Raw genomic sequence first — 14,481 nt, 5'->3', positions numbered from 1 at the left:
AGGTTACGCACTGTTTTATGAGCTCACGACTGGGACCAATACATTATTCAGTAAGAAAGTGTGAACTCTGCAAAAAACCCTCTGGAAGGCAAAGACAGGAAGCATACACTTATATCCCCCCCCTCCAAATTAATTGCTATTATTTTGATTAAAACACATTATCATATAAATATTTGATTTAAAATGTGATTAAATCTTTCTTGCTTATGAACTGTGACACCTTTAAAGCCTAACCTTTTATGGCTTAGCGCTACATAATTATGTTGCTCATTAGCTACATTTAATAGTTCGATCTCTAATATGCTCTGCCATTTGGAACCTGCCGTCAGTGCCAAGTTCAAATCAATGCTGTTAGTTATTTGTGCCATTGCAGATAATTAAACAAAAATTAAAAGCAATTTAACCTTGCAGATATTCACAGTATGGTATTAATCTGGCTTGGTATTGATTGATATTCAAAGACTGGGAGTGGTTCAATTAGCCTAATGTTATGGGCCTAATTCTGCCTTTCTTTATACAGGGACAAATCCCATTGAAGTCATTGGAAGTTCTTTTCTTTTTCAATGGAGATCTCCTATCTTGTAGAACTGGAAGGGACCTTGAAAGGTCATCAAGTCCAGCCCCCTGCCTTCACTAGCAGGACCAAGTCCTGATTTTGCCCCAGATCCCTAACTGGCCCCTTCAAGGATTGAACTCACAACCTTGGGTTTAGCAGGCCAATGCTCAAACCACTGAGCTATCCCTTCCCACCCCCAAGTAGGACAGGATAGGGCCCTGTGTTCCCAGGCCAGTAGGTGGCTGCATGGAATAGATAAGGGCAATCTGGAATTTGCATGGGCAATTACATCTCTGTAAAATAAGTCTTGGAGCAGCCACAGAGTTTGATTCTGCACCGTCTTGTAATTTGTGCAGTCACTCACCGCTGTGCAGAGATAAAATGCTACCCTGTGAGAATGGGATTCTTTCTCTCTTCCTTTCACTGGTATAAGTGAATGCACCAGGATGTTAGAAGAGGCTAGGAATCTTACAAGAGCCTATGGTCACTTCTGTTTTTGTTCCTGGCTGAGAATATTTCTCACGCTATTGCTGAACTTCCCACCTTACCTACAAGTTATCGGAAGCTTAAAGGCAGCAGCAAATGTAAAGAAAGTACCACAAAAATCATAATTCAGAAGCTTTACTAAAAGGTCAGGATCATTTGAAGAACAGGTGAAGTTTGGGGAGAAGAGAGTTTTCTTCTTTTTCCCCCCACTGGTTCTGCCACCATCAAGGCCTCCCAAAGCATCTTCCTATGGACACCTTGAAAGGCTACAAAAAGAGGGTGGTGCTTATCAGAATACCACTTGAGTTTAAGGCACCAGAAAGAAAGACATTTGGGTCCAATTCTGCTCAGTTATGCACATGAACCCAGTGTGACAGCAGTGGGATTGCATGTCCGCTAAGAGCACGGTTTGGCCATTGGCTTACAAGATCCAGGGAACTATCTTACCTTTCAGAGGACTTGCTCCTGCAAGGCTCAGCTTCCCCCCGAGAGGAGGGATGGTCTTGTGGCTAAGCTGGGGGACTGGAACTCAGAAATGGGCTGACTGAAAGACAACAATTCCATTTCATGAAATATACTGAGTTTTTGAAAATAGTTTTCATTCTGAGGTGGAAGGAAAATGAGACATTTCAACATTTTTTCACGAAAAAATAACACCCCATGCTAGGCTAGTCAATAGCCTGGTGGTTAGGGCACTCACCAGGGATGTGGGAAACCTAGGTTCCAGTCCCTGCTCCTGATCAATCAAAGTGAAAATTTAATCCAGGGTCTCCCACATCCCAGTGATGTTCCTTAACCCCTGCCCCCACAGGCTATTGGCCATAAGGGGGTTGGCAGAGGGTGTCTCTAAGAAACCTTCCTGATTAATCCAACCAGCTCCCCTCAGAAGATCTAGGTTAAATTCCAGTCTCTGCCACAGACTTCCTGTGTGATATCAGACTTCATCCCTTAATCCTTCCAGTGCTGATGGGCATGATAATGCTCCCTTCTTCTGTCTTGTCTATTTACACTGTAAGGGCTTTGGGGCAGGGTCTATCTCCTGCTATGTGTTTGTTCCACATCTAGCACAATGAGGTTTAGTTCTTGGTTAAAGCCTCTATGTGCCGTTGTGATACCGTTACTGAGGAATGGGAATAAAGGGTTCTCAGTGGGCTCAGGCCTGCAGTGACTGCAGAGCTCGAGACCAGGGCTGAGGCGTTATTCTTTCAGTGCCTGCTCGTGCCAGCCTTAGCCCTATTTCCTGATTTAAACCACACACAAAAACTTGCCTTACATGGTCCTGGATGCTATATTTAGCTTGCCAATTAATCCAGCTGGATTAGAAATCACATAGCCCCTTAATTATAGGTGTATAAACTGCAGACTGGCAGCTGTTTTGACATTCTCCGCTGGGAAATTTGCCCTAAACAGTCAATGCCCTGAGCTGATGCAGGATCACGGTCTCATGACTGCCTATGCTCATGCCCATCTGTTGTGATGGCCTTGTGCCTGCTCACAACTTGCTTGGACCTATGCCCCGGGACACAGGTGCCAGGCAATAATAAGCCGAGATGGGCAGCCTGCAAGGATCCTCTTTTTCTGCAGGAAAACCTTTCCTCTCTTCCATGGGCCTTTCTCCTCCCCTGGTGACATCCGCTGAGAACAGGAGAGGAATGTGAAAAGCTTCATGGGAACGTCCCGCAGTGCGCTGCTGAAGCCTGACTGTATGGCAGAGGCAGACCCGTGGGATTAGGTGGAGACAGTTCCAGGAAGCACAGTGCTCCACATGTACCAGGAAGCCGGCGGACTGTTGGGATGGGAATGAACCACGCACAGCAGGGAGGGCACAGTCTGCCTCGCATCCAGCAATGGTTCTAACAGAGCTCAAAATATATGGGCTATCCATTGGCACTGCTCCCTCAAAGACAGATCTGTGCTGAGTTACACCAGCTGAGAATCTGCTACATAGTGTGATCTTTTGCAGAAGCTAAAAAGGCCAAACTACAACCGGCAACCAGGCCCAGCCCTGTCCCTTCATAGGAGGCAAAAGAAAGGAGGGCATTTTCCCCCTCCCCCGCCTAAGAAATATCCCATTCAGCTGTGAGTAGCGTGAACGATGGGCAGAGCAGAGAAAATAGGTCATACAACATGCCTAGACACGCTCGGTCTGGAGAGAATAGCAGTGCAGCAGATATTTCAACCCCTGCTTGTTGATTGCTTTACTGAATACACCATTACTTCCCTATAAGCTATTCTAGTCTCAGTAACTCTCTTTCGTTACTTGAGTCATGCTGCACATCTCACTAGAGTGCATAATATGCTACACTCTTCTAACACTTACCCACATCTAATGAATGAAACCCCTACAATCTTTTTATGGTTTGTCATCAGCAAATTAATGGCAGAACCCAGAACTGCTGAACCCCATTTCTATATGTCAACCACTAGACATTGCACCCTCTGAATTTGACAGCCAGCGTTTAGATACAGCCTGCTGTGTCCCTGGTCCGTGGGAACTTGGAATTCCAGTGTGTCACCATTAAGGGCGGTCAAAATTTCCCCAATGATGTGTTTTTGTGTGTCAAAAGAAAATTGAATGAAAAACTGCTGATTTTTTTTTTCAATTTTGTGTTTTGTTTTTGTGACTTTTGTAATAAAAACTTTTATTGACGCCTCAATTTAAAATGTTCATTTATTGAAAGCGTGGTATGCAGCAAACAGAACATTCTGATAACAATTTACATTACAATAATAATAAGCAGGAAATTTTTTGAAAAAGTAAATCCTGCACAATGAAAACAACTTTGCAAATATTTACAATAAAAAAAATTGCCCTGTTCTATTCAGTATCAGTGAAACTATCTAGCCACATAAAGATCTACTTAGGTTTTTATATTGTGCCTATTACCGTAGTATCTGTCTGCTTTTGGATCCCATCTGGCTGGACATCTATCTCGCAGTAAATAATAATATATGGAGATATACCTATCTCATAGAACTGGAAGGGACCCTGAAAAGTCATCAAGTCCAGCCCGCTGCCTTCACTAGCAGGACAAAGTACTGATTTTGCCCTAGATTCCTAAGTGGCCCCCTCAAGGATTGAACTCACAACCCGGGGTTTAGCAGGCCAATGCTCAAACCACTGAGCTATCCCTCACCTTTGAAGTCCTGCCCCAGCATGCACTGATTCTTGTGCAGAACTCTGGCTGTTTTTCAGGACGGTATTAATTTCTCAGATGTTTCAAAGTCCATATCAGTAAGCTGGAATGGGTCAAACCAATACAGTGGCTTCTCCAAACTGCAATGGAATCCGGGATGGGGCATATAGGGAAGTCCCAAACAAAGTTGAGTTCTGGTCTGGAACGACTACTTCTGTAGCTGCCTTGTGCCAAGATTCCACACGAGAGAAGTTCTCTGTCTCACCTCAACAAGACATGAACCAAACAGACATTTGCTTGCTGCTGCATTGCCTTTAATTATAACTCTTGCAGCTCCACAGCAGCTGAGAGGAAACGTGTGTGAATCTATGATACCTGACCAGTGAGTTAATTCAATTACCGGGAGTTGATAAAAGAGTAATTCACTAAGTGACTCTTGCATCTTCAATTTGAGGAACCCTGCCAAAATCTGTGGCCTGGTTAAGTCTCCTGAAGGGTTCACTGCCATTTATAAGTGGTGTTTTGTTGTTTTTCTTTTTCTTTTTTTTCAGCAACAGATGCTTTGAATGGGTCATCTCTGTAAAATGGGGATAAGACTATTTTCTCTCACACCCTTTCTGTCTTGTCTGTTTAAACTGTAAACTCTTCAGGGCAGGGCCCTTACTTGTGTTTGTACAGCTCCTAGAACAACATTGTTCCAAACTCAGATGTGGTCTCTAAACACTGTTGGAACAGAAATAATCATTGTGTGAAGGCCAGTGGTACCTCATAAGTACTGGCCCAAGAAGGTGGTAGTGTGGAGCTGCTCTAGGAAGGACCTGCTGTGGGCACTACTGCACCTTATTTTGTCTGTTCACCCAACTTAGGGCAGGTCTACACTAGAAATGCTACATTGGCGCAGCTGCACATAGTGCTGGTGTGGACAGCGTTTAGATCGCTGTAACTTTTGTCGCTCAGGGGTGAAGGGGAGGGGTGTCTTTCACACCCGAGCAATGTAAGTTAGATCGACTTAAGCAGTAGTATAGACTTGCCCTTCGTGGTCTCCTAGGGGGTTCACTGCTACTTACAAGTGTGTTTTGTTTTGCAGCAACAGGTCCTTTGAAAATAGGTGGTTAAAATGCTACCTGATGAAAAGCTACTTGAACTTTTTTTTTGCAGTGTGATTTAAAACGCACGTGTGTCTGTAAAAATAATGAAAAAAATGCCCTGCTAAAGCTAACAAAAGTTCAGCTCTCCTGGATATTCTTCTCCTGTTTTATTGTCTGTCTTTCTCTAGCTTTACCACGTAACAGAATCCCAAAGTCCTTTTCTTGTCAGGCTTGCTACAGTGCGTTGATCCTTCCCTCAGTTCTGTGCTTTCCAGAACAGTTCCCCAGGCTACCCAGTGATCGGAAAAAATTACAGTTGAAAACAATGGTTCATTATTTTAGATAAATCAAAGAGGTACATTAATTGGATGTGGCAAACTTTACATTGCCAACAAATCCATCAACTTGCATATAATTTATCCCTTGCCTTCAGAAGGAGGCCTATGGTTAAAACAGCTGGTAAAGTCACCAAGATGCTGTAGTTTGGATTTGGATTGCATTATTTATAAATAATGAGGAGGTTGGTAAAGTGAGCATAGGCATGATTTGAAGGAGGCTAGGTACACAGTGGGATAGCAAAGCCAGAACTGTGCCGCCTAACGCTCAACCCTCGGGAGACCTGGGTTGAACTTTGCAAAGCTGTGCAAGAGATTTAGCCACACACCAAAGTGAATGGAAGGTCTATGGGCTAGTTCCCTTGCACGGTTATGAAGATCCAGGAGCTACTTCTTCTACAGGACATTTTTTGTCCTTCAGACAACAGTATTGTGGGACAGTGTTCCATCTCATTGCCAATAAAGGAGTGAAAGATATTCATCTTCTCCCCAGGCCCCTCTATTAAAACATACCCCACATCCTGAACTGCCAGCTATGGAGAGGAGAGACATTCTGGCAAAATCTGGCCAGGTTCAGACAAAAGTGGTCTGGGGAACAAAATATAAACAGTGGCTGAGGCCTCATTGACACACACAAAGACGTTAGTTGACAAATGGCTTGTGTATCCACTTTCTAAGGAAAAATTAAATCCTGTTTGTAACCTGGGTGCGTCGTTTCCAGGCCTCTTTGTTTACACTAGTGTCTGCCATGCTACAGTTCATGGGACAGCTCACCTAGCAGACATAGATAGCTTAAGAAGCTTTCCATTGAAACTATAAACCATATACATGTCATGTTTTCCATTGCCCATTTGAACAAAGATTGGTGTTACAACTACAGGTACCACCTTCGGACTGGATTGAGAGAGATATTTAATGCTCTGTAACCAACCAGCAGTGGTTAGCTCACCTACCTTAAAGTTAAGTCTTCTTACAATGCATGCATCCTATGTACTCCCATTCAAGGATCTGTTGATTGCAGAATCTTTGGGCTAATACCTAGCTTATATATAACATTTTTCCTCAGTAAGTCAATGGCAAAGTTCCTGTTGACTTCAGATTGTATCCTTAGTGCACAGGTGATGTTGTAAAAGGTGCTGAGAGTCTGCAGCTATGTCATGATGACAAAGGCAATGCATTCATTTCACAAGTTAATTCTTGGGTTGCAGAACCCACAGCGACTGCAGCGTTCAGTCAACAGCGTGTTGGGTTGGCTGAACAATTAAATGCTTGTAGTTATGTGCAGTGGAACGGAACTTCTACTGCCAATGTGGTAGAAGCACAGTGGCTTCCAGATTGGCAGAGATGCTGGAAGAGCAGGTGAGAATAGTGATGGGGAACCTCTGACAGATTTGGGAGGGCAGTTTGGATAAGCAACCAAAACAAAGCAGGTGACACTCTATGGTCTGTGTACTGGGAGGTCAGACTAGGTGATCTGATGGCCTCTTTTAACCTTAAAAGCTGTGAATCTTTAGAGCAGGATGTTCAAAGGTGCTCAGTGTTTGCCTAACTCTGCTTCCATTGAGGTCATTGGGAATTTTCCTATTGACTACAATGGAAGGAGAATTAGGCCGACACTAAGCACCTGGGAAAATTCCACCTTTTAAATGTTTATTCTTGGGCCTGCAAAAATGGCTCAGAAAACTCTGCATGGAAATGATTGAGAATTTTCTGGTCTTTTCTCACTTCTGGTCAGACCAGCAGTATTATAATAGCAACCTCTCCAGCAGTGTGTCAGCTCCAGCTGGGACACAGAAAAGCAGAGGGATGTAAAATAATTAGGTGTGTTGGGGGGGAGGGAAGGGAAAACAGGAGTTACTTGTGGGTTTTATGAACCTCAAAAGGGATTTAGGTACAAGTGCTAGGCAAAGTTTTTGGGCCTGTCCTTATCTGATCCAATGGTTTGTGCATTATTGGCATGGGGGTGGGCTGTACGGGGCTGGGAAATTAGTTCTGCTCTTGGGCCTGTCACCGATTTGCTGGGGTCACTATTTTTGGTTGATATATTTTGCTGGCATTTGATGTTCAAAAGAGCAGATGTAAGGGTAGCTACTGGTGTCTGAGGAGTCTGAGGCCTGTCATGTGACAGGCGTTTAACTTTTTGTAACCCCAATCCATGTCGTGTGAGTTAGGCCAGGAAATAAAAGACCAGTCTCTTGCCAGCATCCCCATGAGTCATACCTTTCTCACAAGCTCCACCCTTTACTGGATGAAGAAGCAAGCCAAAAGCAGGACTGTAAAGTTATATGTTTTAAAATACTTATTGAGAAGGCTGACTCATAGGACAGCAATTCTGTCCATGCTCACCGCAGCTGTTAAGGAAGCGAAGAAATACCAATGGGTGAGTTCCAGAAGCTTTATCCATCACCAGGAATGCCAACCTTAATGGGTCCTACGCCCAAGGATAATGCAGAAATCATTGTCCAGACATTTCGTGTATGATATCACTGGCATCAGATCAGAGCACACTCAACAGTCATCTAGTTACCCTCAGCATTCAGTATCACAGATACTTCACTTCTAAATCAGTCTGGGCCAGCACATAAGAAGAAAGGTCTTTGAGCCACGGCATGTTATTAGCAGAGCAGATGACAAATTCCAAGCACTGTTTGGGGGAAGATCACAATTCACCTCCGCTTCTATTTTTATCAAGAACGCCGGCAGCTTGTTTGATTTAGATGGTGAAATTCATAAATCCCAAAATATAATGCTGAACCTCCAAGAGCTCATCTTGTGCTGAGGCTGAGTTCCTAGAAGCTTTGAAGGACGCTTACTGGAGAACTTGCTTTGTTGGATTATTGACTGGAATCTGTAACGTAGGAGGAGCTCAGCTGGTGCTTTTTCTATCCACTCCCTTCCTTGGTGTTATATTTCTCCAAACACAAAGAGCTTCTTTTAGATCTAAAAGCAAAGCAAAACCAAGAAGAAAAAGCTGAAGTAGAGTCTCTAGGAGAAAGGGCAGTGGGCATGGCTCCTCGGTAACAGGTTGTTGCAACTCTCAAGATGTGGTCGGTCTGTCTGCACTCAGGCAGAGCTTACAGACATGTCCAAAACAAAGGCATCTTATTATGATTTATCTGCATGAGCATAGTGCTTAGGTGCCTGTTATGGGCCAGGACCCTGTTGTGCTAGGCTCTGTACCAACACAGAACAAAAAGATGGTTCCTGCCCTGAAGGGCAAGGTCCCTGCCCTTTACAATCTATAGGTATGTCTACACTGCAATCAAAAGTGTGATTGCAGCATGTGTAGACATAGGCGCCGACTTTCCAATGTGCTTGATTCCCGGCTCTGTCCCAGGCCCCGCCCCCACTCCACCTCTTCCCCCAAGGCCTCGCCTCTTCCTGCCCCCCCCACCCCTTCTCCCAAGCCCCTGCCTCTTCCTGCCCATGCTCCACCCCCGCCCTGCCTCTTCCCACCGTATTCCGCCCCTCCCCCAAGCGTGCGGCGCCCTTGCTCCTTCCCCGTTTTCCCCCAGAGCCTCCTGCAGGCTGCAAAACAGCTGATCATGTCGGGCGGGGAGAGAGGGGAGCACTGATCGGCGGGCCTGGGGGGAAAAGGGGAGATGAGGGGGTTGCCGTTGGGTGCTCAGCACCCACCACTTTTCCCCCATGGGTGCTCCAGCCTCGGAACACCCACAGAGTCGGCGCCTATGTGCGCAGACACACCTGCACTAGCGTTACTTTAGCTAGCACAGCTAAAAATATCAGTGAAGCTGCTGCGGCATGGGCTGGACAAGGCTGCCTGGAACTCTGGGTGCGTATTTGCAAAACTAGCCTGTGCGGAAGCCCAGGCCGCTGTGGCTTCACTTCTATTTTTAGCTGTGCTAGCCAGGTTAAATCTACGCGGCTATGTCTACCTAATTGCATCTTTGATTGCAGTGTAGTCACACCCTTAGTCAAGATAAAAGACAACAGGCATATACAGACTGATGGGGGAGCACAAGCAAACTAAGAGACCATATTGATCAGCATTGTAGGCAGTAGACTTAGCTCCCCAGTAGCCTCCCTGTTGTCAAGAGAAAGTTCTGAGGGGGCCTTTGGAGCCTTGCAAATATTTTCGGGGAGCTTCTCTCAAGCGTGTGGGGCAGTGTAGGAGAAAGAATGAGGGTACTTGTTCAAAATTTAACAAGGGGATAATAAAGGCAGAATCATTAGGCCATGGGAGGTGGGAGCTGACAAATTTCATAACTGCAAGACTATAACAGGCTTCAAAAAAGAACTAGGTCAGTTCATGGAGGATAGGTCCATCAATGGCTATTAACCAGGATGGGTAGGGATGGTGTCCCTAGCATCTGTTTGCCAGAGGCTTGGAATGGGTGACAGGAGATGGATCATTCAAGGATTACCTGTTCTGTTCATTCCCTTTGAAGTACCTGGCACTGCCCAATGTTGGAAGACAGGATACTGGGCTAGATGGATCTTTGGTCTGACCCAGTATGGCCGTTCTTATGTTCATAAATTGCTGTTGTTGGCCAGGATGCTGTGAGGGCTAATGCTGCCATAGACGCAGCAGAATTTGGGAAAGCGTTAGGAAGGGTTATGTTGATGCTGAAGTGCCGTTTGTTAGTGTCCTATTTTGGCATCCTTCTTCAATGTGATCCATGTGTTTGTGGAGAATTAATGGGATGGGTATGTGAATGACGGATAATGTGAGAATAAACTCAAGTCACTGGCTATGTCTGCACTCTCTGACTTGCCTCAAGCTGTGCTGGGCTGTTTAGAGCATATCATCTGTGGAGCAGGCTTGGAGGCTGGTTCCAGCACTGATTATGAGCTCACTGAACCAGAGTTGCCAACTGCCCACACAATTACGGCAAGTCTGTAAAATAGAGAGGGGGGGAAAGGACATTTTGGATTATTGGTCAAAGACATAAACCCTCACTTCTCTGTCTGTAACTTTTCAGCCAATCAGTGACCCTGTTTTGAAGGCTTTGTATGCATTGTTGTTGTAGCCGTGTTGATCCCAGCATATTAGAGAAACAAGGTGGGTGAGTATCAGAGGGGTAGCTGTGTTAGTCTGAATCTGTAAAAAGCAACAGAAGGTCCTGTGGCACCTTTAAGACTAACAGAAGTATTGGGAGCATAAGCTTTCGTGGGTAAGAACCTCACTTCTTCAGATGCAAGTGCATGGTTCTTACCATGAAAGGTGGGTGAGGTAATATCTTCTCCAGCTCTGTGTGAGCTCGAAAGTTTGTCTCTCACCAACGGACGTTGGTCCAATAAAAAGATATTACCTCGCCCATGTTGTCTCCTGGAAGCTTTGGGCAGCCCTGCATTGGCACTGTGGGGGACAGCCATGAAGACTGACTGCTGAGAAAAGGCTTTGAAAATCCATTTCTAATAGGAGAATGAATATTAGTATTAATATTACTCGTGGACCAGGACTCCTGTGTGCTTAGGTGCTGCACAAACACAGAACTAAAAGACCTTGCCCCAAAGAGCTTAATATCTAAGAGTTAAGTACGTTCCCAGGTAGAAGGAAAAAGAGACGCATCATGTTCTAATTCCATGAGCTGCTGGTGAAGGAGGAGGCTGAGGTCTGGGAGCTTGAGAATCTGGTTCCTTCTCTCTGTAGCCTCCAGCCTGTCAGCAAGAATAAAGAGAGTTGTGCTCACACTGCAGGTAGCAGGGGACGCAGGTGGTGGTTAGAGATCGCAAGTGTCGTGGTGTATTGATTATTTCTGCATGGCTGGGGAAATCAGCTGATAAGAGACCTGAGACTGAGAAATTCTCCATCTGCATCTTCCTGTAAAAGATTCTCACGAAGCAGGACTGCTGCTGACTGCAGCCACTTTACTGCATGATACAGCGGCAGGTGGGGTTTGGGAGTTTTTGTGCATCTAGTGCAGATGGAAGAGGCCTGACTGGTAGCTCTGCAGACAGGTATGGCACAGCAGTGCAAGCTTCTCCTTCCTACATCTCAGCCCTCTTCTGGAAGGATAGGAAGGGGTTCAATCTTCATGGCCCATTCGGTCCTTGGTCTCCCTTCTATGACTGCCAGTTAAGGGGCCTTTAGTGTCACTCATGAAAGCAGTTATTCTGTGGATACTAGTCCACTAGGAACTGGATTGAGAACCAGCTCATTTCATGGAACCATCAGATGGGAAGGATTCTAGTGTTACTATCTGGAGCGGGATTAGAATCCATGATCTGGAAGTTACCTGATTCTCCTTTCCATTACACCAATGTACATGAGGAGTAAGTCTACTAAGATCAGTGGCATTACACTGACAATATCAGTCATCTTGGACTGAGAAGCCTATTGGGCCTATCCCGTTTAAACCAGAGGAAAGTTTTCTGCCCTCTACCCACGTTTCCATCTGTGCCACTTAGAATGGCCAGGTGGGAAAATATCAAGTTACGCTCATGCTGCTCTTTCAGCACTTCTTTAAGCATATTGTTTAATTACATTAGCTGTGGTGGGTCCTGCTGCTGAACTGTAGGATATTTAGGAAAGATGGAAATACAGATGTGGGCTGCAAACTTCAGATTGGAATAGGACCAGATTTTGAACACTTCCAAGTTTAGGATTGTTTAGACTGAGGTTTCTAATTTGACTCTTCACAGAGAGGGTGATCTGGGATTGGTTCCAGTTTCCAATACCCCCAAAAGTTTGGGGATCTTTTAAATTCAGGGATGTAGCTTGGGCCTATCTCTGCAGAAATACCCAACCAGCCACCTCCAGGTATCCCCCCAGATCTGCTCTGTTTACTGCATGAGGTTCATCACACCCAGAAATGCTCTTTGGGGCCAGTGGCAGAGGTACAGTGCATCCTGGGCACACAATGCCCAAGCTGAAGGCGCACATTTGTTGGGAGGTTCAGTAGGTTGGACTAGCACCCACAGGCTATGCCAGAGCTAGACAAGGGGTACAATTCTGCAGATTCATTGCAACAGCTTCACTTGTTCCCTCCCTGTGGTTAATAGTTGACACACACACACACACACACACACACACACACACACACACACCTTTTCACCAGGTTCCCAACATCTGTCAGGAACTAGATCCTGACAAATAAGGGTCCAGGTGTTGACAATTAGCCCCTCACCAGCAAATTTAAAACAATCAGAAAACTAAGTTGTGGGCCCCAGAGAAGCAGGAGGGAACCGAGTGGAGCCAGCAGCAGGAAAAGCTCAGCCTCCAAGACACACAGCACAGAGCAGCTCCTCCTCTCACCCCACCAGTGTATTTGCCAGCAAACACCCACATGCAGTACGTACACTTCAGAGGGAAGCTTTGGAGCCAGGGCCTCTGCTGTGGCTAAGAGGTTGGAGGTGCACAGCTGCTGCTTGCACTCCCTTGACCCTTCAGACCCCAGCGTCAGGCCAGTCTCCACAGTTTAGCACAACCACGCTGTTCAAACATGCACCATTGACTCAGGGGGACATGACACCACCCAGAAATCACTGTAGTTCAGAGATCCTGTGGGTTGAATTTCTTCTTTCTGGCCATACTCCCTGTTTTGGTAGCTACGAGTGGGAGGTGGCATAACAGTTTCTATGGTGCCACCGTAACATCTCTTTGTGCAGGGTAGATCCTTTGGATCTGCCAGAATTACGATCTCTCTGTGCCAGTAGCCAAAAGACCAGGGAATTGGCATTCATGGATGTAAGATATGGACAGAATGACCTGGCAGATCCCTTCAATCTCTCCTCCAGTCCTTGGGCTTGTTTCTTAGTACAGATCCTGCCGTGCTGTATCCTGTACTGAATTGACAGCCCTGGAGAATATTCACAGAGCCATATCTACCACAGCCCAGCGTCACTAAATTGCATTACTAATATGCCTCTGCCCTGAGCCAGAAGGGAGTTCTGTCTCCAAGCTTCCAGCCTTGATCTCTCTCACCTAAAATGGCCAATGAGAAAGACAATTATGGGTAATGAAATTACATGAAGCAGACACCTGTTCACAGGGAGATGGACTGAGGCCCACCAAGCTCACCTCAGACAGATGACTGAACAGCCCTCTTATAGAGAACAACTTCTGGTCACTGCTGAACGGGGCTGGACACAGGCAACCTGGAAGTGAGGGGCTCTGTATCCCATCACCAATGCTCTGAGCCATCCAGTCCCCCGCTTTCTTGTCTTTGACAAAGGAAAAAGGGAAGAAACCAACTGTAAGATCACACAGGCCCAGCCAGTCTGTTTCGATGCCTCCCAGTTCTTGCAATAGCTGGCGGGAACTGCAATTATCGTCTGCTGCAATTTCTTCATTATCATAATGACAGTGCTCAGCAAAATATACGAGAGACATTGATGGCGATGCCCAGATGCTGGAACCATACGACGCCACATGGAAAATCATGGGTGTGGTATAAAAACTAGGCTTTTATATGGTACAGCTGGCTCTGCATAATGCCCTTGTAATTTATCAGTCTACAGCATCTGGTCCTTTGCTGTCATTCTTCGATTCTCAGACAACTATAATCTCAAGTGTCTTAATAATAACACAAACCTGCCAGACGGGGCGGGGGGAAAGAGACGGCTTCCTTTGTGATGCTCATCCCAAATGAGAGGGGGGTGGGGAAGAAACGACAAGGGAGAATCTAGAGAGGATTTGGAATGTTCCACAAAGGGGACGGTACAAAGGGAGGCTGGAGGGAGGTGGGTGGCTGCAGAGGAGTTCCAGCTAGGACTCTACCCAAGGGGGCGGGCTGCAGGAAGTGTTGCTTTGATATCCAGTCCTGAAAGAGCTTCTAAGGCATCAGTTCTGCTCTAGCCTAATTTCCCTTTGTAGCGCTAATGAAAACCATTTGGTTACTCCTGCAGCTTCAGTGTGTGTGCGGGATTGGTAAATCCCGGGGAGTCTGGCTTTCCCTCCTCAGCTGAAGCATATT

The sequence above is a fragment of the Chrysemys picta genome, chromosome 13, assembly GCF_011386835.1.
Source record: "Chrysemys picta bellii isolate R12L10 chromosome 13, ASM1138683v2, whole genome shotgun sequence".
In the NCBI taxonomy this organism is placed as follows: Eukaryota; Metazoa; Chordata; order Testudines; family Emydidae; genus Chrysemys; species Chrysemys picta.
Note: the sequence above shows the minus strand (reverse complement) of the source record.